We start from the raw sequence: 21,178 nt of genomic DNA on the forward strand, positions 1-21,178 counted from the left end.
AGGAAGTCTGGGATGCAGACCCCATCTAAAAAAGGATTCAGTGTCTGGCATGAGAACATACAGATGAGGAAATGCATCTTTGACACAAGTAGCTCCATTGTGTGTACATCCCTTCTAAAAGGCCATTTTGTAACTGTCTTGGAATGAAAGTGCTGGGACAGCCCAGAGATGGTCACCAGCAGCTCTAGAGGTCACAAAACTCATGTTCCTATACACTGGCATATGTAGGCAGTCCTTTTCTCTCCTCTCTGCTGGCACAAAACTGGTGTGCATGAAGCAAGGCATTGCAAACAGACAAAAATGACACCATAGCTGATAAATCTGAAAATCTGGAACTAACATAATTTTGGATTATTTTGCTAGTGATTTTTTTCCCCCAGTTCTTTTTTTTGTTGTTGTTATTTTTTTGTTTTGTTTTGTTTTGTTTTCAGTGACTGCACTTTTCTAAAGACCAGATTCTTATGGGCCTGAGAGATCTTTGTGAGCTTCCATCATTCTGGGCTTTTTAAGCCTTGGAAGTCTGCCTTCATCACATTGTCATTGTCTTGGGTGCTCCTCTCAGGGGAGTTATTCCACCTGAAACACAGGGGTCCCAGTCCTTCTCTCAGCCCAGACTCACACAGCTGTGGTGCAGGTGGAATGGGCTTGTCTGGTGGTTGTAAGGGAAGGTACAGTTATTTCAGGTGAATTCCATAAAACCATTCTCACCAATAAGCCTTCCTGTGAAAGCTAGATGTACACTCAGCTTTAAAATTATGAGCAGGGGTCACCTGTCTGCAGATTCTCCAGCCCTAAGGACATTTAAGAACCCATCTTGGTTAACTCAAGACAGAGGCTGATAAGGACAGGAACTCACTTTACTTAGCCTGTTGTTTTCACAGAGTGCAATGATGCCTGTGACTCCTGGAAACTTGCCATTCCTTGTTGTTTAGTTCCTTAAAATAACTATTACCTCATGAGATTACCTGCCAGGTCCCTTCCTTATCTAGTATAGGGTCCCTTTTGCTCTTCACCTCCTTCTCTCTGAACTGGGAGCTGCCTGCCAGTCTTTCTCACTGATAAAAAACATCCTTATCTTTACTGGCATACCTTGTTTTCCTAGACAAACTGGGGCCTACATCCCTATAGATAAGTCCATCTCTTGTTTACTGCTTCCATATATTCCTTTCCTACAAGTGGTCCGGTCATCCTAGCTGGCTCTTCTGTGTCTGCCTGGCTTTTGGCAGTGTGGAACAGGGTTTAGCCTTAACAGCACACATACTATGGGGCTTTAAATCCTATCAAGGATAATATTCCATCTACAACCACAATATGCCATTAAACACACGATTGCAGGTTGTTTTCTTTTCAAATTAGCAATGTAACACCATGATCTGTGTGTAAATCAGCAACAGATTTATTAGCCACCCACCTTGCCTTAGATTGTAATGACTCTGATCTCATTGTTGAAAGCCCAAAAGGATAAATCACAGATGTCTTGCAGGTTGTGACTTCAGTTTTTCACTGCATTTAAGGGGTGATACAGATTTATGAATACTTCAGCAACGCAGATTAAAAGCTGGAATTCACTGGCAGTAAGTGCTGGTCTGTTGTATAAGGCTGTATGATCATCGGTATTGATTAGGGAGCTGCACAGTATCTGTATTCTTTCCCCTATGTTTTAGCAAAAATGTACACTATGTCTCTATAAATATACTATGATATCTTTTTCATGGTATTAATAATATATTAGATTCTGAGAATGAACATCTACTGCACTTTACTAGGTAAGTGGCTGCAGATTTTAAGTTTCTCAATTTGAGAGCAGGGATGATTGACTCCTGGAAGAAACAACATATGGTTTATCACAGTAAAGCATATCACTGTTGGTTATTACTGGGAGGAATTTTCAACCCCTTTAAATTGTATGCTAGAGGAGCTGCTTTGTATGGCTCACCCTGTTTAAAGAGAAACTGATGTCTGACTTATTATCTGGCATCTATACACACGATGTCAATCAAAAAGTCCACAATTGAGAGAAGCTTGTTCCTACCCTTGAACTGCTTTAGTATACCAATTATTTCCTCTAATGTAGTCAAAACATTCTACAGTCCCCACAATCTCAGATTTAAGTAAACAACCCTTCAGAAATAATAGTTTCCTCATCAAGAGTTTAAGTTGTTACCCAGTAAAGAATCCAGTAAAATCAATGAAAAGTGACAATGAGGGTTTTCACGGTCAGACCTCAATGTGAGGGACTGACTGCCTGGTACGGTGGGAGCACCAGTCCCTCCAAGTGCCACAATAGATGCTTCAGGGCCTCCTGCAAGAATGAGGCAGTGGAATGGCTCCAGATTTCCTCTATGAGAGCGGTTCAAATTCAGCACTGCTTTAGCAAGCACAAGCACAGTGACTGCAGTCCTGTCATGCTGTCCCAACATGGCTTTTAAGGGATCTCTGCATTTATCTGTACATTCTGCTTCCAACTCTGCCTGGGTCTTACTGCCCTCTCAGTCCCAGCCTTAGACATTTATGGTGGCTGGTAGACTGGTAAAGAAAATTGCCATACAGCTGGGAATGTTTTCAAATACTTTTGACCAGAAAGAGACTCCTCAGGAACAAGTTATATTTGCTTTGAAGTGGATTGTTCAGCACCATAATTATTTTCCTTCACCATCTCTGAACAAGAAAAGGGTAGGAGCTGTGGTGCAGTATGCTGAACACATCCGAAAAGTCTTCTCACACTCTGAGAGAAAAAGTTCACCATCACAATCCTGAATGAATAAATGGTATTCTTTCCACGTGGATATGTGAGCATTTAACTACCCAAGAGATGGAAACCCTAGTCCCAGTAAAAGAGAAGTAGGGTGAGAAGATTCATGACTGTTAATAGCGCTTGCATGGGCAATCATTCAGCTTTCATTGCTGGAGCTGAATCAACCTTCTGAAGCCGTCTTTTGTTGCTAAATCAGTGTAACCTTCTCATGTTGTTGTCACCGTCAATGTGTTTGTGACATTTACATAGTGGCTGTACACCATACACATTTCCTGTTTAATATTCTCTCCTCTTGTTACCGCGTCACTCAGGCTGTGGGAGGGTGGCAAGGTGAGCAGTCACATGCTCACCCATGGTATTGGGGTGATGAGAACAGTCTGGCAGTATTTTGTATAGCGCTGAAATCCTGGCTGATGCTCCCACTGACAGGGGGGAAAACTGCTCTGGGCTTGGAACCCGGATCTGCAAATTCTCGTCAGTGCAAAGAACAAGGCTGGTAAAATTCACCCAGTGAATCCCTTTGCCTCAAGGCAGGGATAATTGCATCTCAGTCATTCCTGGTAGCTGTTTGTCTCATCTACCCTTAAAGACATCCAGTGCTGGAGACTACACAATCTTGTCAGACAATCTGTTGTGTGCCTCACAGTCCTTGCCACTGAAAACATTGTATTATCTACTAGACATTTCACAGGGGATTTCTTCCAGTCTTTATCTTTCATTCAGGACACAGGTCAGGGTTGAGAAGTTCATCCCAAAATGTTCATTCCCAAAAATTCTGTGTGCTCTGCATGTTGTTCTGCTGCACCTTGGTGAAGCTGAACATATGCTGCTCGTTCTGTGAACTCTCACCTACATCACAGGGAGAGTAACAACACACTCTGTTAGCAGAGCCTCTGGTCTCTTTCAAACATTGCACAGAGGAACCTTGAATAACTATGGAAATTAGCAGGCTGGGATTACTTCTACAGTGTCTCTTGTTAAGCATGGCAAATCAGGCTCCTCTGCACTCCTCCATGTCTGGCACCAGATTCCTTTTCCTCAGGATGGCAGTTCCACCTCTCCACAACGCTGCAATTGTTCTGTTTTCTTCCTGCTCTGCATAAACCTTTTCTGCCAAGAGTATGTCTTTGACCTCACATAGTTCTGCAGTTCTTCCATGTGAGGCTACCTGAAAGGTCTGCTGACTGTGTTTTAAGGATTTGGTTGGAGGAAAACTGTGGTGTTGTATGGTGCCTCTAATTCTCTCCTGAACTATGGTTCAAGCTCGTGCATGAATAGAGGGGTAAACCAAGCTAGGGCATGTGGGCACAACTGAGATGAATAGAGAGGATGACATGCTAAGAGCAGGTCCCTTGCTCAGTGTGCAAAATGCTGCAAGCCATGCACAAACATTAAATCATATCTGCAGTTGTGGACAGTTTAACCTCTTTATGCTCAGCATGCTGAGGAACACCAGTTTTTCTTGCTGTAAGACATTGTTCCACATTTGTAAGTCAGTGACTGTTTGACCCTTCAGTTGTCAGAAGACAGGAAAATAGCCTTGGAAGCTTGACAAGACATAAATACCTTCCTCTTTGTCCGGAATTACTAGGATTATACGCAGGGTTGCGCAGGAAGGATTATCACATGAATGGGTCTGAATTTTGCTGGCTCTATGTGCAATTCTGTCATTTTTCTTCCTGGAATAGTACTGAAATTCTTACAAAAGTGTCAGCAGTTTAGAGGTCATAATAAGCATCTGAAAGGTAAAAAATCATTTAAAGCCTGTTTCAAAATGCCATGGATGTCATATGACTCCAAAAACTCTCTTCTATTTTCGTTTCCCAGCTGAGGAGAGGGGGTATTAAATTATGCAAATCAATCACAAATTGCTTAACCTTTCCAGGAGTGCACTGTAACTGGGGAGGGTGAAATAAGCCCATTATCAGCAACAGAGCAGCAAGCCCTTTTGGGGAGCTCCAGTTGCTTCTGCTTACCCCCTCCAGTGCTGCTGTGGAAATTGCTGCTTCTGAACTTTGCCTCTCTCAGCTCAGCTCTTCTCATCCCAGGGCTAGAGCTGCACAAAACGTCCAAAGTGTGCTTCAAAGACAACAGTGTGAAAAGCACCATATTCCCAGCATTCTGTCACACCACCCACATGGCTGTGCATTAGTAATAACTGATGACAGCCAATAAAATCAAATAAGTACATGTGCAAATGGTAATGGAGGAAAATAAAACTAAATAATGCCTTAGCAGGCCCTGATTACCTTGATCTTGGATTGCTGTCGCACTACTCTGTCCGCATTGGAGAAAAGACGTGAAGTTCTACAATCTCTTCGGCAGGAAAGGTATGCATGAAGGGGTTTTCATAGGTAATTATTTACAAATTCCCTGTCACCATGCTGCCTCTGTTGTTTTTATTAACCTAATAAAATATATTATCTGGAGAAAAGCTTGGTGCATATAGCAGTTAAATTTATATGTGTTATTCTAGTATGACAAATATTTTGTTATAGTTTGCTAGCAATTATTCAGAATAACACAAACAGCTTGGTATGATTGTAGCCTTGTGAATTGACATTTGAAATATTTATAAGTACAGCCATCCTGCCATATGGGCCCTCCTTGGAGTTATCAGTCACCGCATCCCGCTGCCTCTGCAGCTTCACATTCTAACGCTGCCTGCTTCTGCAGCTGGAAGGAGCAGAGCTCTGGGCAGCAGGACATTCCCCATCCTTCAGCCGTAGCTGTCAGCCCTGACAAAGAGGGTGGAGGCTGGTGGAGCACATCTCTTGCTGAGGCGCTCTGCAGCCACGTAACACTCGAGCACCATTCAATGCCGCGTGGTTTATACGGGATAATGGATCCCTCTGAAAGCGAGTTTTAAATGCAAAAACACCCACCACTGATTGTTCACTTTTGAATGGTATTATTATAGACTGAGGAAATAGAGGGCATCTCTCCTTGGCCTACTGATTTGCAGGGTCTCTCCTCATCATATAAAATGCATGTGATGGCCCGGCTGGCAAAAGCTGGGCCTGTCACAGCTTTTTCCCCTAAAATGAGTCTTTCCTCTCTCACATCCAATAGCTTATGAGCAAATAGCTGGTATTTACCCTTCCAACAGAGACTCACATCTGTGCAAAACTCTCCCTGTTCTCAGTGAAATTCCACTCAGAGCAATGATGGCAGGGTATGTCCCGAGCACAACCAGGCACTAAAACATGTGTGCTGCATTCTTTCTTTAGCCAAGTAGTCGTATGTATGAAATATTCTGCAAGAAAGAACAAGGTTGAAATTGCTCCTGGTTAATTCATTAAAGTCTTGCTTTCAGTACTGGGAATTTCAATCAAGTGCAAGGATCATTGAAAACTCAGGAGAGGGAAAGTAAAACAAAAACAAAAACAAAAACAAAAACGCAAACACAAACAAAACAAACTAAAAACACAAAAAAAACCCCAAAAACAAAACAAGCAAACAAACAAAAAACACAAAAGAGGGAAGAGCAAAGAGGAAAGAAAAAAAGTATTTTCTACACACATAAAGACTCTTGCTGTTTTAAAACCTTGTTAATTTAGCTGAGTGATATTTGGTGATTGGTGCATTTTGTGTGCGTAGAAAGCAAATCCCAGAGGATTCCCAAGCTTGGTGTATCTATAAAAGAGACAAAATAGGTAGGAAAGTAAATTTTTTGGTAGCTCTGGGGAATTGCTGCAGCCAAGCTGAGCAGACAGCTCAGAGAATTAAGCTCCCAAAAGCATGTTTTCTCCTCTGAGGGCAAAGGACTTTACCAAGCAACTGGCAACTTCATGTCCCCTTTTTCTGCATGGTGTTCAAAAAAGCCCAGAAAAACAAGGATTCGTGAAAGTCAACCTCCTAAATGAGACAGTGAAAGCATATGAAAAACGCCTCTCTGTTCGATAACGAAAACTCCTCAAGGTGGGAGACATAATGAAAGCCTGATCAAAACATCTTCAGCAAGAGGGAGGAAACCTACCAGGAGCCAGATCTTTTGTCCTCTTTGCTTCTACTTTGCTGGTCAACTTACACTCAGTGTTCAAGACAGTCTTGGTGAAAAGCCTCCAAAAATTGTCCAAGAAGGCTCCCATTGGACCACAAAGGCAAGAAATATTTGCTTTTCAGAATTCATCTTGAGATAAATAATTCAGAAAAGCTTCTGTTGCTATCTGTGGTTTTGGCCTTTGCCCATATTGTATTAGATGCTTCTACAATTTCTCCATCTCTAATTAAATACACGCCAAACTGAGGGCAGTGAAAGAAAGCAGGGAGGATCTTGTCTTCAGAGAAACTCTCCAGTCTCTCTGGGTAAGCTACAAATCGGAAAGGCCCTGAGCATGTCTCCTGAAATAGAGGAGACAAATGAGAAATATGGGCTTTGTTCAGAATAAAAAGCAGATGAGGCTCAAAGGCACTAAGGCACAGAAGGATTAGGACACAGCACAGCCTTTCATTTGTCATGTGCAGCTCAGCTGGGACCCAAACAACACCTTCGATGCCTCCTGCTCTTTGTCTTAAAGGAAAATCCAGATTCCCTCTAATTCATACATAAAATGATGTTGACAGAGAGCCATTTTTGGAGACATCGTGGCTTTTTGTTCCAGATAATTAATTCCCTTGTACAGGCTGACTGTCACCAGAAAAAGGATAAATTGGGCCACAGTGCATCTTCCAGGCAAAAGGATCAACTACTTGGATAGGATGCTGAGGGTTAAGGATAGATAGCAGGATGTGACAGGGAAAACAGGTAAAATGGCGTTGGGTCTGGAAAAGTTTCATCTGTAAATGGCTCTGCCATACTGCTGTAAGTCAGAGAGGCTTGTTTGAGTTGAGAAACCCTTTTAAAGTTCCCACTTGCTTTCCCAAATTGAGGGCACTTGTCAGCCAGCCAACAGCACCAGGGGCCTGCAAATATCAGGGGAACTCCTAGATGGCTCAGACTCTCAGACTGCTCATTCTACCCAGCTCCTGGACAATAAAGACTTCTGGTGCACATTTCACTGGCCAGCCAGCATGTTCTGCTCTGGTTACATGACAGGCTGCACAAAGCATATTAGTAAAGGAGCATCCCAGGAGGTAATTCTTGTAGAAGTGAATCAATCAACAACCTCTAGAAAGATTTTAACCTGGTATAAACCAGCATTTGCCCTGATGGCAAAAAAGCAATTTCTTCCATTTTGATTTACTGTGGATTAATCCCTTTGCCAGTTATATTTTCATATCATTCAACATGCAGAGGAGTTTACAAAGCCTATATTTATTGATTGCACCCCAGACCATTTAGACAGAAATGTCTTGATTTTCACCTTGTTTCTCTCCTGCAAGACAGGAGCACTCCCAAAGAAGCAGGTGAAATTCCAGTGGTGTTAAAGTGGTGGAAGCCAAAGCAGAATTGAGAATCAAGAAGTCTCATTGATCATTGCTCACAATGATCTTTCAGCTACCCTTATCAAATATTAATAATAATGACTTATTTATATAGCACCAACTGAGAGCTAGGTGCAAGAGGACAGGCATACATCCCAGAGAACTAACAAACTAAATAATAAATACATATCAATCTAGAATAATAAATAATAAATCCCATATTCCAGAATCACTTCATTTATTTTTTTTCTTCAGAGCTGTTTGCCCTCACTTTCTCTGATCAGCAGGAAGGCTTGGTTAAAATGATCAGATAAGAAATTAATCTCTTTGATGTTTACAAAGGCAATAGGGCTTTCACACCTTTCTAAGTGAGATCCAGCTGCAGGTAAAGAATTCTGAAGCTTGTGGAAGTGCTAATTAAAGCCAGTAATAACATGATTCACCTTCAACCCTGCTCTGAAACGCCCAGTGGGGTTTTTTTGCCAGAAGGAGTGTTTTATGTCTAGGGCACTACTTTTGAGGAGCTCTCTTGTTTCAGGGATCTGCAATGTAGCAACCATATGGGCTAGAAAGAGAGGAAGCCAAGTTGTTTAAATCAATCCTTGTCATAGGATCCCACTGCTTATTGATATCCTGAAGGTGAAAGGTTAATGCTTTACTCAGGAAACCACTCATCCTCCAAAATACTATTATTGTTTATCTTGCTGAAATCTATTTTTATATTTCCCAAGACATTTTTATTTAATTTCTGTTCCAGGTTGTCTTTACTGTTTTCATAATATCGCTGTACAGACTTAATCCTTTTCCAATCTAATACCGCAAGTTGTGATGGAAAATGCCAAGTGTCTGGTATTTTTTGAAATAGAAAGATTAGCAGAAAGAGAAATTATTAACTTGAGGCTACTTGTTTTATCCCAACATGAGTTATCAGGGGCTCCAATCAAGCAATGGAGTTGAAAGTAACAGAACAACTAGAATAAACATTTGTCCCGAGGAATAATATGTCTTGTCACTTTAGTAGCTTGGAACATGTTCTCATTTATCCAGCCATTTTCTTGCCAGAGCAATTATAAATGGCCAGTTTGAAACGAGGTCTGTTTCCATCGATTTTATTCTCAAAAATTTTTTTTTTTTTTTTTTTTTTAAGTCTTTGTACCTTCTGGTTAATAAAAGAGCATGGAAGTGAAAGGTACATAAATCTGCAGCGTACACAAATAGCATTTCATGTGGACAGCCTGGCCTGTGAAATTCAACGTGAAGGATCTTCAGGTGAAATATTAACTACCTAGACTGTAAATAACTACTAACATGCATGATAATACCAGTAACTGGACGTGTCACTTTAGAACAGGAAGGTGGCTGTGATGCAGATCCAGAAATAATTATCATGTTCTTCTTTTCCCAGCATTTAGGATCTTCCTCTCTTCAGGGCTGGCTACTGCAAATAGTTAATAAATTCCTGGTCTGATGCAGGTTGGCAAATACTACATACACTCATCAATCTGGAATTAAAATTATATAGTGGAAGGAATCAGAGAATTTGAAGAATATTCTTTCTTTGTTAGAATTGACATAAATCATGTGTTGTTAAGACTATAGAAAATACCAAAGTCCAACTATAACCACTGAGAAGTTATGGAGAGATTTTCTTTGCATGACCATTTTCATAACATTGTCAAAGGTGGAAACATTTTTCAATGCCTACTGATTTCCCATGTATTAAAGTGGAGTCTGCAAATGTCATTCTGATCAACTAGAAAAGCACTTCCTAAATAGAATTCTTCATTTAACATGTTGTTAAGTATCCTGCATCCTGAGGGGTGTTTCTTCCCCATGGTTTAGACTGAACCCAGGACCTATTGCTTGACCTTGTCTGTCAGCTCTGTCATCCCATCATGACAACCAAGAGTGGCTTTACCATGTCAAGGTACATTTCCACACTCAGTCCCAGAGTCCTGCCAAGACCTCTCGGGAAAGCCTGAGTACTCTCCAACGCATTTTACCTGGACAGAACTGTCCAGGAAAATCTTCCTCAGAGGTGGCCCTGCTGTCTCTTTCCCTCTGGGATCCACAAGTTTGGCAGTGCTTGGAGACTTCTAATGAATGCAGGGAGATGAAGCAGTTTGCTCTGTAACATTCCAGCAGCAGCTGGCTTAGAAGTAGAAGGTGCTATTTTGATCTTCCCCTTAGAAAATAAAGGATAGGACGCTCAGAATTGGACAAAATCTTGTTAACTTCAGTAAAGCAAAAAATTTGTAATTGCTGATAAGTCTCTTGACTTCGTCTCTAAAACATAGGGTACAGCCAGAAACTCACAACTCTTTTCATTTGGCACTTTCTTCTTCCTTAATCTTCCCACTCATGTTCTTTCCTCCTCCCCTTGCTGGGAAAGCCACCCTCTCCATGCAGGGATGCCAGTACTCACCTTCCTGCACGCAGTAAATCCGCACAAAGCAGCCTGCAATATATTAATCTTCCAACAGTCACAGCAGGCAAAGATGTCTTCAATTTGGGTGCAAAATTGTGGAAAGGAAGGAAAATAAATCTAATTCTATTTATCAAAGAGCAAAATTTTGCCTTCAAGTCACTGGCCCTGAACTGGAGATTTATGGAGGGCAGGAATGAAGTGATATAGTCTTTGAACCACATCCTGTTGGCCCCCAGGGTCCTGAAGGTGAGGGCATTTTCTGGCCCTGCAAGTTTTTCATTGGATGGCTTTGCTGATAGTCTTAAGCGTCCCATGGAAGCCATGCAGGCAACGGCTCCTTGGACAACTACTGGCAAGTGCAGTCTTTTATGAGTTGTTCATTAATTTCCACTGCTGAGAGCCAGTCATTAGTTCTCCTTTCCTGCAATGTTAGCAATTAAACTTTTCCATTCCTATTTGCATCTTCCCAGTGGTTCTCAGACACTTCCCATGGAGGGTGATTCTGCTGTGTGAGGCAGATCTCTGCTGCTGTGAATGCAAACCTCAGACGTGACCCCCATGCAAGGCAGACCTGGGAAAAACAACTGTTGAAATGAGAGATATTTTCATATTGGCAAGCTGCAAATCCTCTTGCTGCTCCTGCTTGCTCCCAGAGGTTGTCCCATGTATTGATCAGTTTAGCCAAAGCTCTTGCACCTCTTCCTCCTGCTCATCCTCACATCTGGATGGGTGCACATGGGACTCCGGGTGCCTTCCCAGAGAGCTGGGTGTCAATAAGGCCAGGTTTAATATATGCTGCTGGACACCCTCCTGACAGAAATGGCCCTGCCAAAACCCACAGAGATCCTATAAAAGAGGGCAGAAATTTTACCTTGTTTGAGGCTCAGTTCTAGAGAGCTTGTTCCTTTTGATTCTCATTTAGTGGTGTTTCATAGGCAGAAAGAAAATGTCGGCATCGCTGATCATTATTAGACACAAGCTTTGCTCTCTGTCCTCAGTGAGGCTTTAATCTCCAAAACACTCATAACATAGACAGGGAGGCAGACACCCTGAGCTACATGCTTTGCCTGTGTTTTGGGAGTTTCTCATTTAAGCCTTTCTTTATAAAAATCCCAATCACTTTCCACTTCCTCCCTCCATCCACACTACTGATCTTTCTCATTTGCTCCTAAACCTCTCACTTGCATCACAACCTCTCAGCATTCCTTTTTGAGAAAGAGGAACACTTTCATTTCCAAATGGTAGCTCCAAATTCTGGTTTCCAAATGTTGTATTATTTCAAGAAGGCAAACATGTGCACACATTTTCTCATTAAAGAACTAAAAAGGTAACGATCAACTCCTAAATACCACGCACAGTTGCTATTCCAATTCAAGCACAGCATGTAATACAAGCGGCTGTGGTAGGCTATAACGTTATAAATGACACCCCATTGGTGATGGAGACAAATCAGATTATGTGTGAGTAGGTTATTGATTGTGCTTAGATTTCTTAATCTCTTAAATCAATGAAAGGATAGTAAATAACAGAGACAATGTGCTCTTGGACGGCAAAGCATCTTTTAATAGTTAGGTTTTAATGAGCATTTTTTAATAGTCTGTAATATCCTAACTGGAAAGATGCTTAGCCAGCTCAAAGTATAGGTTACTATTTATTACCAAGATGCCTCAGTCTAGATTTCCTCTCTGTTTATACTAGACATCAATTCTGATTTACCTCTTGTTGAGTTAATGAAAACATGTTATGCAGTTTTATTAAAGAAAATAAAGTCTTCAATTGACTGCCTCTGAAACAGTACAACAAATTCTGAGGAGATTAGCATAAGGATTAAATGTACAGATTTTGTTGCAGGAGTTGTTTTCATGAATACATTCTTAATTGATTGTAGCAAAACAAATACGCACTTTGGTAATGCATGCTGAGTCTCCAATTCAACATTATTTTAATTAAGTCTTTTGAATGATGAATTTTAGTACAGCAGATGTTCTTGAGTATTCAGGTATATAAATACAACCAGTGTCAGCATCTGATAAGCCTACAATTTGAGCGTTTAAGCACATATGAAACTCGGCCAATTGTCGAGAGCTGAAAATGGAAGGAATTTGCTAAACCACTGCTTGCACCTGTTTTGAATTATGATGGTGTTTCCTCCACACTAACCTCAGGGGAAAGAAGGAAAGAGTCTTGTGTGCAGTGCCAGAACATGAGGAAGGAGATGTGTTCACTCCCCATTTGCAGTTTCTCATTAACCAGCTTTAGCAGCTGATCTTTGGGAAGAGAGAATTCCAGTGTATTTTAAGTACTGAGTATTTTATTCAGAAGATCTCTCTGCATAACTACAAGCATTTAGTTACAGAATTGAAGGTAAATAAAAAAATGCCAAAACCTGTGATGAAATGATGTTCAGGTTAAAATAATGTCTCCTTACAAATAAATATATCTTCTCTGTGTTAGGCAGTCATTTTTCTTTCAAATAAAATCTGCTTCAGCAAAAAATTTTGAAATCACCTTGGGCTTTAAATGAGATAATAAACATTATTGGTCATCAATTTTTTGGGGTGTGTTCTCATTCAATATTCATATAGGCTTTTAGTGAATCCACTGATTAGTGGATACACCGCTGTACATGGAGTTTTTGAGCCTTAGCTCCAGGCTATTCAGAGTCATCACCCTTTTGCTGTGGGAAATATGTGGATAAATGGACTTGGCTTTCTTTGGTAACTTGACATTTTTATTGCTCTCTGTCTTTAAAGACATATAGGCAGAAAACCACTCTCTGTTTCGAGCACATCCAGGCTGCCATGGAAAAACAGAGCACGTCAGCTGTATGTGAGAGACCGAGGAAATGGCAAGGGAGAAAAAGGGAACTCAAAAGATGCAGCACTCTCCTATGGAATAATATCTGCTTTCAGAGAGCATTTCTCTTTCCAGAGAACTTTTGGGGTCTGACACTTGCAAGAAAAGGTAATTTCAAATTATTAGCTGATGCAGACATTTGTGGGGCAAAAATATTCTTTAGAGCAGAGTCAAATAACACTCTGAAATAATATGAGAGGGAACATCAGGGAGGATGCTGTATCTGAGTCACTGTAGGAAGGCCAGATGTCAGATGGAGATGTGACTGGAGTTTAGGCTGAATTGGATGTAATTGTTCACAAGTGTTTGGTCAGCACCTCAAGTGTGGCACCAGGAATTGCCAACCTAAGCTAAAGGTCATGAGGAAGAAAATCTCCTCAGCTGTCACCAGCACTGCCACATTCAACACCTTGCATTGCCCAGAAAAATTTTTGTGAGTCAAATATTTTCCCATGAGATTTCACAAAGATGTAGTGTGAATTCTGGATACTGAGCCTATTACCTGTCCTTCTGCCCCTTTCTCTGTCTCCTTTAACATTAGAGCCCCAGGCTTATATTTAGGGAAACCTGATGGTGTATTTGATCCAAAGGATCAGCTCTTCACACAGGTACTTTTCCATGATCCAGAATCCACATCTGCAAGGACTGAGACAAATGACTTGGTGCAGGTTGGTGAGATGGTTTCCCAGCCTGGGCTCTGCTCAGAGCCCACATCTGGCTCAGGCCAAGACAGGGAGACCATGGCTGTCTTTTCCAGAGGACCAAAGTCATTAAACCAAACCAACCCTACAGCCCCCTCCGATGCACAGATTGATAGACACCTTCAATATTTCACTAGAACCACTTCAATGCCTTCTTTTATGTCTTCCTTCAGGATGAATTTCAGTACAAGTTCTGTGTGTGTTTCTGAAAATCTTCCTTTTCAATATTCAATATTGACATTCACACTTTTCTCCCTCCTTTTGTCCTTTTCATTCTCATCCTGAGCTTTGCTGCCTCTGGAAGCCAAAGGCACCCATCCATCACAGCTTGTTTGACACGAAGGCAATTCACTGTCTCTTAGCTCCTGGCATGTGGACAAAAGTGTTGGAGTAATACCTAACATTTAAATAATGATTCACCATTGAATATTATGTGAAATTGGCTGACAATTTTGAGGTAATGCCCTTCCAAAGACATGCAGTATTAATTCTTTACTATCATATAACTGTACATTCACTTGCAGAATCTTAAATAAAGTTTACACTTTGCAATTAATTTAGAGAAATTCTGAGTAAATTACTTGCTATAAAAATATTAAACATATTACAACTGTCTGTACATGGCCTTCTAAAGGAAGGGGAAGTTTAATTATTTTAGAAGAGAAATATAAACAGTGTCAAGATTTAACCGCTGCTCAATTTAATGTAAGTTCTGCCTAATTTTACAAATCATTATTTATACAGTTAGCATGCATAAAAAATTAATAAATGACCTCCATAAGATTGCTTTTGGTATAGTTAGCAGTGTAGGCAATTATCACAGTAATATTGCAAAAAACCACAAGGGAAATCTGTAGTTGTTTCCCAAACACAAAAATCATGTAAAGAGGAAGAGGAATAGAAGAAAAAAGGTATAAAAAGGAACTTCACTGAGCAAAGCTTAGCCATGAAGTCAGTTTTGCATCTCTCCTCCAAAGAGTGGGGAGAGAACTTGAAAGCAAGGCTTTGAGACAATGTGGGATTTGCAAACAGAGAGACAGCAAGGTGAAGATTCCCTTCCTGCCATCACAAAGAGCAGCTCCAGGATGGAACGAGGGCAGGAACCTGCTCCCAGCCCAACTGCTGCACTTATGGCGGTGAAGCCTCCTGGGCACTGAGAGCTCTGGCCAAAACCCAGCCCAAGCATTAGTACTACAAAGTGTCTTATAGTGGGAGGTGGCATGGGAGGAAGCAGCAGAGACCATCAAATTTTCTTTCTGCCTGTGAAGTTTCCATCAGGAGCTATCTGGCATCCCCAGAGAAGTGCAGGCAGGACACCAGAGGGGCTGGGACACAGATACAGAAACTATTGCTCTCTATTACCATATTCCAGTGGTTTCAAAGTGGTCCATGGGCTGTTCCTAAGGGTAAAAGAAGGATAATTCAGAAAAGTAAGGCTACTGGTAGCAGACTTGCCTTTCCCTTTCTGCAGGGACCCAGAAACTGAGCATGCAAAGGTAAAAAGAAATCTTTATTAGATAAATAAGTCTTGCAAGAGGGCTTCAAAGGCAGCTTTCCTGTGTCCAGAGGCTGTATGGGGTGGACAGTAAAGGTTTTATCAGGCCACTGATAGGGCCAGATATATCCAAACAATAGGGAGGTAAGCTGAGCCCTCTTGAAGTCAGTGGGAGGTCCAGCAAGAACGTCCCCCAAACTTTGTTCTAAAATGCATACTAGATTTTCAAAAAGAGTGAATTTTCAAGTATTTATTCCACTCAAAACCTTGGCCTCTAATGCCAGTGTGCTATCTTCCCTTTCTTTCTTCCTGCTGACTTTTATTCTTCTCCACCCTGCTGATTTACATCTGGAAGTGTGAGCTGTGATATTGGGAGGCACCCATTGCACAGCAATTACTTCGTTCCCTTCCAGAAAGGAGGAAGGCAGGCAGGACTGAATGCAGATAACATTTCTAATGTTACATTGCAGCAGCACACTCAAGCCATCTGATCCCATCCCTATTCCCAACAAAAACAGAGAAAAAGAAGGGGATAAGCCTGTTGTACCTCCTTCTGAAGCACGGTGTAAAATAAAAATTATCAGGAAGCGGTATTGAGCTACCACAGAGCTGCTTCAATACCACAGTGCTTCAAAGATGCTTGTTTGTCTGAGCCCTAGGTGGTTCTTCCCTGTGTTTGCAGGATGAACCTCAGCCAATAAAACAACCATGCAGCACTCTTTTGCTCCTTTATTAAAAGGCTTATGGCAGATAATAGAAAATTATCTCTTCAGATACTGCAGAGGGGTTTTTCTGCACTAGACAATATAATAAAAGATATTAAATCTTCTGTAAAATTATTGAGGGTATTTTATAAATAGTCTTTTGGAAGGTCAGCAGGCTGAGTCCCCAAAACATCCCTCAGCAATGTTATATGCAGATTCACCTCCAAGTTGTTTTAAAAAGAGGAAAAAATCTCCACACCCTTTAATATAGAAAAGATTCAAACTATTTCCTCAGGGGAAAAAGAAAAAAAAAAATCAAGGCTATTCTTTGGCCTCTACCTGCAGGTCTCTGCTATGTTGATTATTTTGTTGGCTGAATGATCTGAACAGACTTGCTGAGATGTCTCAGGAGGCAGAGCACTGGGGAGGGATGGTGACAGGGAAAAGAAGCAGGCAAACAGGCAGTTTGAAATCTTGAATCCATAAATGCTTTACCATAGGTTTTCCCAGAGGCTAAGAGTGGCAGAAAGAGAAGTCAAGAAGGTTCGAAGTCCAGGAATTTCACGGTTCCATATGGAGAAAAACAAACCATGAAAGTCCCTGATTTCCCTGCTTTCCCTCCTTTGCTTGATATTAAGTTCTCAGACCCACTCACCTGTATTGCTCTTCACTTTTTCTTCATTACGGAAGGCAGAGGAGAAAATCAGGTCACACTTGCAAGCGTGGACTGGTGCGATTCATCAGGGCTTTCCTTTATTTTACTAGGAATTCAGGCACATGCTGGGCTGCGCCAATTAAAATCCAGCCATTATTCTTAATGGCACCTGGCAATAAAATACCAGATTTGATGCCTTCACTTCCATGTATCCACATGAGAGAGAGTATTTCCTTTTAGAAAACTACTGTGCAAATCCCAAATCATCAACAAAAGAAATTTATGCAGCAAAAAGCCTGTTAGCCTGGAAAACCACAGCTACATGTGGTTGCTCTCTCTGTGCAAGTTTATATTTCAGCTCAGAGAGATGCATCATGATTTAGTGATTTGCCTGTTCTCTGGGAAGACCAATATCCTTTCATACCTTAAGTTCATTTAATCACTGTAGTTTGTTGGTGCTTTGCATCACTCCATACAATAAGCCAGCTTAACATATTTTCTCTCCTGCCTCTCACACTTCCCGGCACTACAAAGTCTGACACAAAGCCCTGGATGCAGCATGTTTGTGAGACTTGGAACCCAGCTCAGCTCTGCATTATACAATTAATCTCTCACGTCTCAAATAGCTCAAAGCAGAAACACAGATCCTCTTAACCCCTAAGCCTTGGCGTGTTTCAAATCCAAATCTTGACCAGTGTGCCAAGACTGTGAGTCGGATGAATCACGTACGAGGCGCAGCCTGGGAAACCTAGTGGGTGTTGTTAAGGTTATTAGGAGTCCTTCAAATCATTTGAGAGCCAGAGACCATCTGGGTTCATGATATTGAATAAATCCTGCCAAAAAGGTGCCAGCTGGACATACTTGCTCTGGACTATTACTGTAATGATATTTTGTAACTGAACGTCTTATTCTTTTATTAGCACCAATAGTGAATTTTTTTTTTTTTTTTTTTGTGCTACTCCACTTTGCATTGAGTTTCCATGGCGAGGTTTCAGTTGTGAAGAGGCTACAAGGATGGCTTCTGTGAGAAGCTGCTGGAAGCTTCTCCCAGATCCAATGGAGCCAATGCCTGCCAGCTGCAAGATGGACACACTGCTGGCCAAGGCTGAGCCCATCGGTGAGGGTGGAAGTGCCACTCAGATCACGTACTTAAGAAGCAGGGGAAAAGCTGCACAAAAGCAACAGAGGTTGGAGAGAGTGGGTAAAAACAGCCCTGCAGACCCCAAGGTCAGTGCAGAAGGAGGGGGAGAAGGTGCTCCAGGCACAGAGATTCCCCTGCAGCCCCTGGTGCAGACCACGCTGAGGCAGCACACAGAGGTCCAGAGTGGAGCAGATATCCACTTGCAGGCCCTGAAGGACTCAGTTCTGGAGCAGCTGAAGGCTCATAGGAGTCTGTGTCCTTGTGGGAAGCCTCCCCTGGAGCAGGACCAGGTTCCTGACAGGACCTGTGGACCCATGGAGAGAGCATCCCTCCCTGGAGCAGATTTGCTGTGAGGGCTTGCAACCCTGCAGGGGTCCCCACTGGAGCAGCCTGCTCCTGAAGGACTGCACCCTGTGCAAAGGAACCTTTGTAAATAATTCCCTTTTCTTGGGAAGCATTCACATGGGAGAAGTTCACGGAGGACTGTGTCCAGTGGAAGGGACTCATGTCAGAGCAGGGGAGGAGTGTGAGAAGGCTGCCCCTGTAAGGAGGGGAGGCTACAGAGACAACTGACCACAGCCCCCTTCCCCATCCACTGGGAGAGAGGAGGCAGAGAAATAAGGAGTAAAGTTAAACCAGGGCACAAGGAATGGGTGGGGGGAAGTGTTTTAAGAATTAGTTTTTATTTCTTACTATCCTACTCTGATTTGATTGGTTATAAATTTATTTTTCCACAAGTTGTGTCTCTTTTGCCCTTGACCTTGTCCTGACCCGTGAGCCTTTCCTTGTATTTTCTCCCCCTTGTCCAGCTGAGGAGGGGAGTGAAGGAGCAGCTTTGGTGGGCACCTGCTGTCCTGCCAGGCCCAGCCCACAACCCAATCTCCATCTATAGTGGAGATGAATATAACTACCAAGTTTTAAAATGCCCTCGAAAACAGCATCCTGAAAGCTTCCAAGATCATTGCTATAGAAAAAGCATCTGATTTTTAGGATGTAAAAAGAATACAGCAATAACAAATTAACCTTCTCGGGTATGGTCTGTTCCTTGGCATTGGTCATAAATGCATTATCAAATGCAGATAGCAATGCAGTCCCTGTGTCTGGAGGGTATGGATTACGGTCCCATCTGACTTGGGTGTTCTTGCCTTGGTTGTCTTGAAGAGAAAGGGACTGAAAGACTTGATCCCAGCCGTCCTTTACACTTCCATGTTCTTTATTACAAAGTTCTCTCTAATCCATGCATCCTGTAGGAGCCATTAGTTCCAGGAGTGCTCTTCCTAAGGACACAATTATTTTCTGACCAATATTTTCCTGAGTTTGATATTGTTTTCTTTTTTTTTTTTTTTTTCCCATTGAATCTCCGTGTGTGGAAAACCAGATTTTCTGTTGATCTCGGTGCTTACACTTGCTCCCTCTGCAGCTGACTTGGAGGCTTTGGCTTGTGCAGGCTGCTGATAAATGACCACATAGGCTGGCATTTCTAAGAAGGCAAAAATGTCTGATGTACAAAAACCCACAAGAGAGTGCACAGAGCAGGTCTGTGTGTATGTGCCTACTGGCATGGGAGTTCAGCTTTGTCTGCACATGTAAGTGCAAGGATTTGCAGACAGAAGGAATGCAGGAGCCTTTGGGGTACAACTGTCTTATTCTCATCTCCTGTTGCTACCAGTCTGGCCAAGACTTGAACTCAGGAAAAAGCAACGAAGGTTAAGAGTAGTGAAGCAACCCCTCTCTCACATTAAAATAACTTTGGCCTTAACTTGTCAACGTTGTATAATTTGTACCGCCACATCACCAGCCAAGTCACAAACAGACCTTCCAAACTATGAGCTCAGTCCACAAATCACACTCATTAAGGCTTCAAATGTTTTCAGAGTACAAAAAAAGTGCATTTTAACTTCATTTATGCCCGTGTATGAAATCTCTTCTATTCAGTCATTGTTCCAAAAGTTCTCAGGCAGATTGCAGATGTTGGCACCTTTGCTATCCGAAATGAATCACTGAGGATAAAATCGTTATTAAGCTTTGTACATCCTGGCTCTAAAGTAACAGTGCTGTGTGTAAAATCAAGGTCTCAGAAAGCAGCAGCAGTGTTTCACTGGGTCCTGCATGATCCAGGCAGTAAGGGTGATCACAATGCCAATAATGTACTTCAGCAATGGCAAAATAAAGAGGAGTCAAAGGAGTTTTAATCTTTAGGAGAGCACATGGCAGTATCTCTGCCAGTCAAAACCATTAAAAATGCAATGTTTTATTAAACAAGTTTCTTCAGGGGGAAAATGCTGTGCTGCTAATTTGGAATGAAATATTAGCACAGTGTAAGCAAGCTTAGAATACGTTAACGTTTCCAAATTCTCGCTTGCCTAGTAGGAAAGGTTACTTAAAGGATGATAAGTCTAAAGACTGATTAGGTGTGTAATCATGGTGTTATTATGCTAATGATTCATTTGTTTGTTGTCCTGTTATCAGCAAAAGATTAAGCAAATTCCTACACGAAAGCTTGAGGTGAAACAGTCTGCAGGAGAAGGGCAGCAAATCTGTGCATTATCACCACTTCTTTGTGGAGCAATTATTGCTGTACGGGGCGCTTTTCTCTCAGTTCTCACAGGGGGCAAACCCACAGATTTTGCTGAATGATTTTGCTCGCTGTCGCGTTGCTTCTTGGGCTGGCTTGGTTTCTGACTGCTGCGTATTTCTGTGGAGCTCCAGCCCCTAAACCACCGATGGGGCAGCCGGGAACATCAACATTTCGCACAGAAAGGCATCTTCGGGTAAAGAAACAGCCGGTGGCTGTGCAAAGATTTTCTTAATACTTCAAGCCTGAAAGCTCTCCCAGGTGTGGTCCTCTCGTGCTGGATTTGATTGAGCTGTGTGTCTGGGCACATTCTGGACTTACCCTGCCTGGGAGAACCTCTGCTGTGCCATGGTTCCCCCATCCCTGCCAGCAGCCCAGCCTGCTGGGCTCAGACCTGAGCCTCCCCAAACAGGGCATGGAAATGAGGTGGGTGGCCAGAGGGGCTTTGCAATGAATTTTCTCTGCTATACCAGCATGTGGCCGATAACCCAGTCGTGTCTG

Source organism: Hirundo rustica, chromosome 6 (assembly GCF_015227805.2).
Source record: "Hirundo rustica isolate bHirRus1 chromosome 6, bHirRus1.pri.v3, whole genome shotgun sequence".
Classification (NCBI taxonomy): domain Eukaryota; kingdom Metazoa; phylum Chordata; class Aves; order Passeriformes; family Hirundinidae; genus Hirundo; species Hirundo rustica.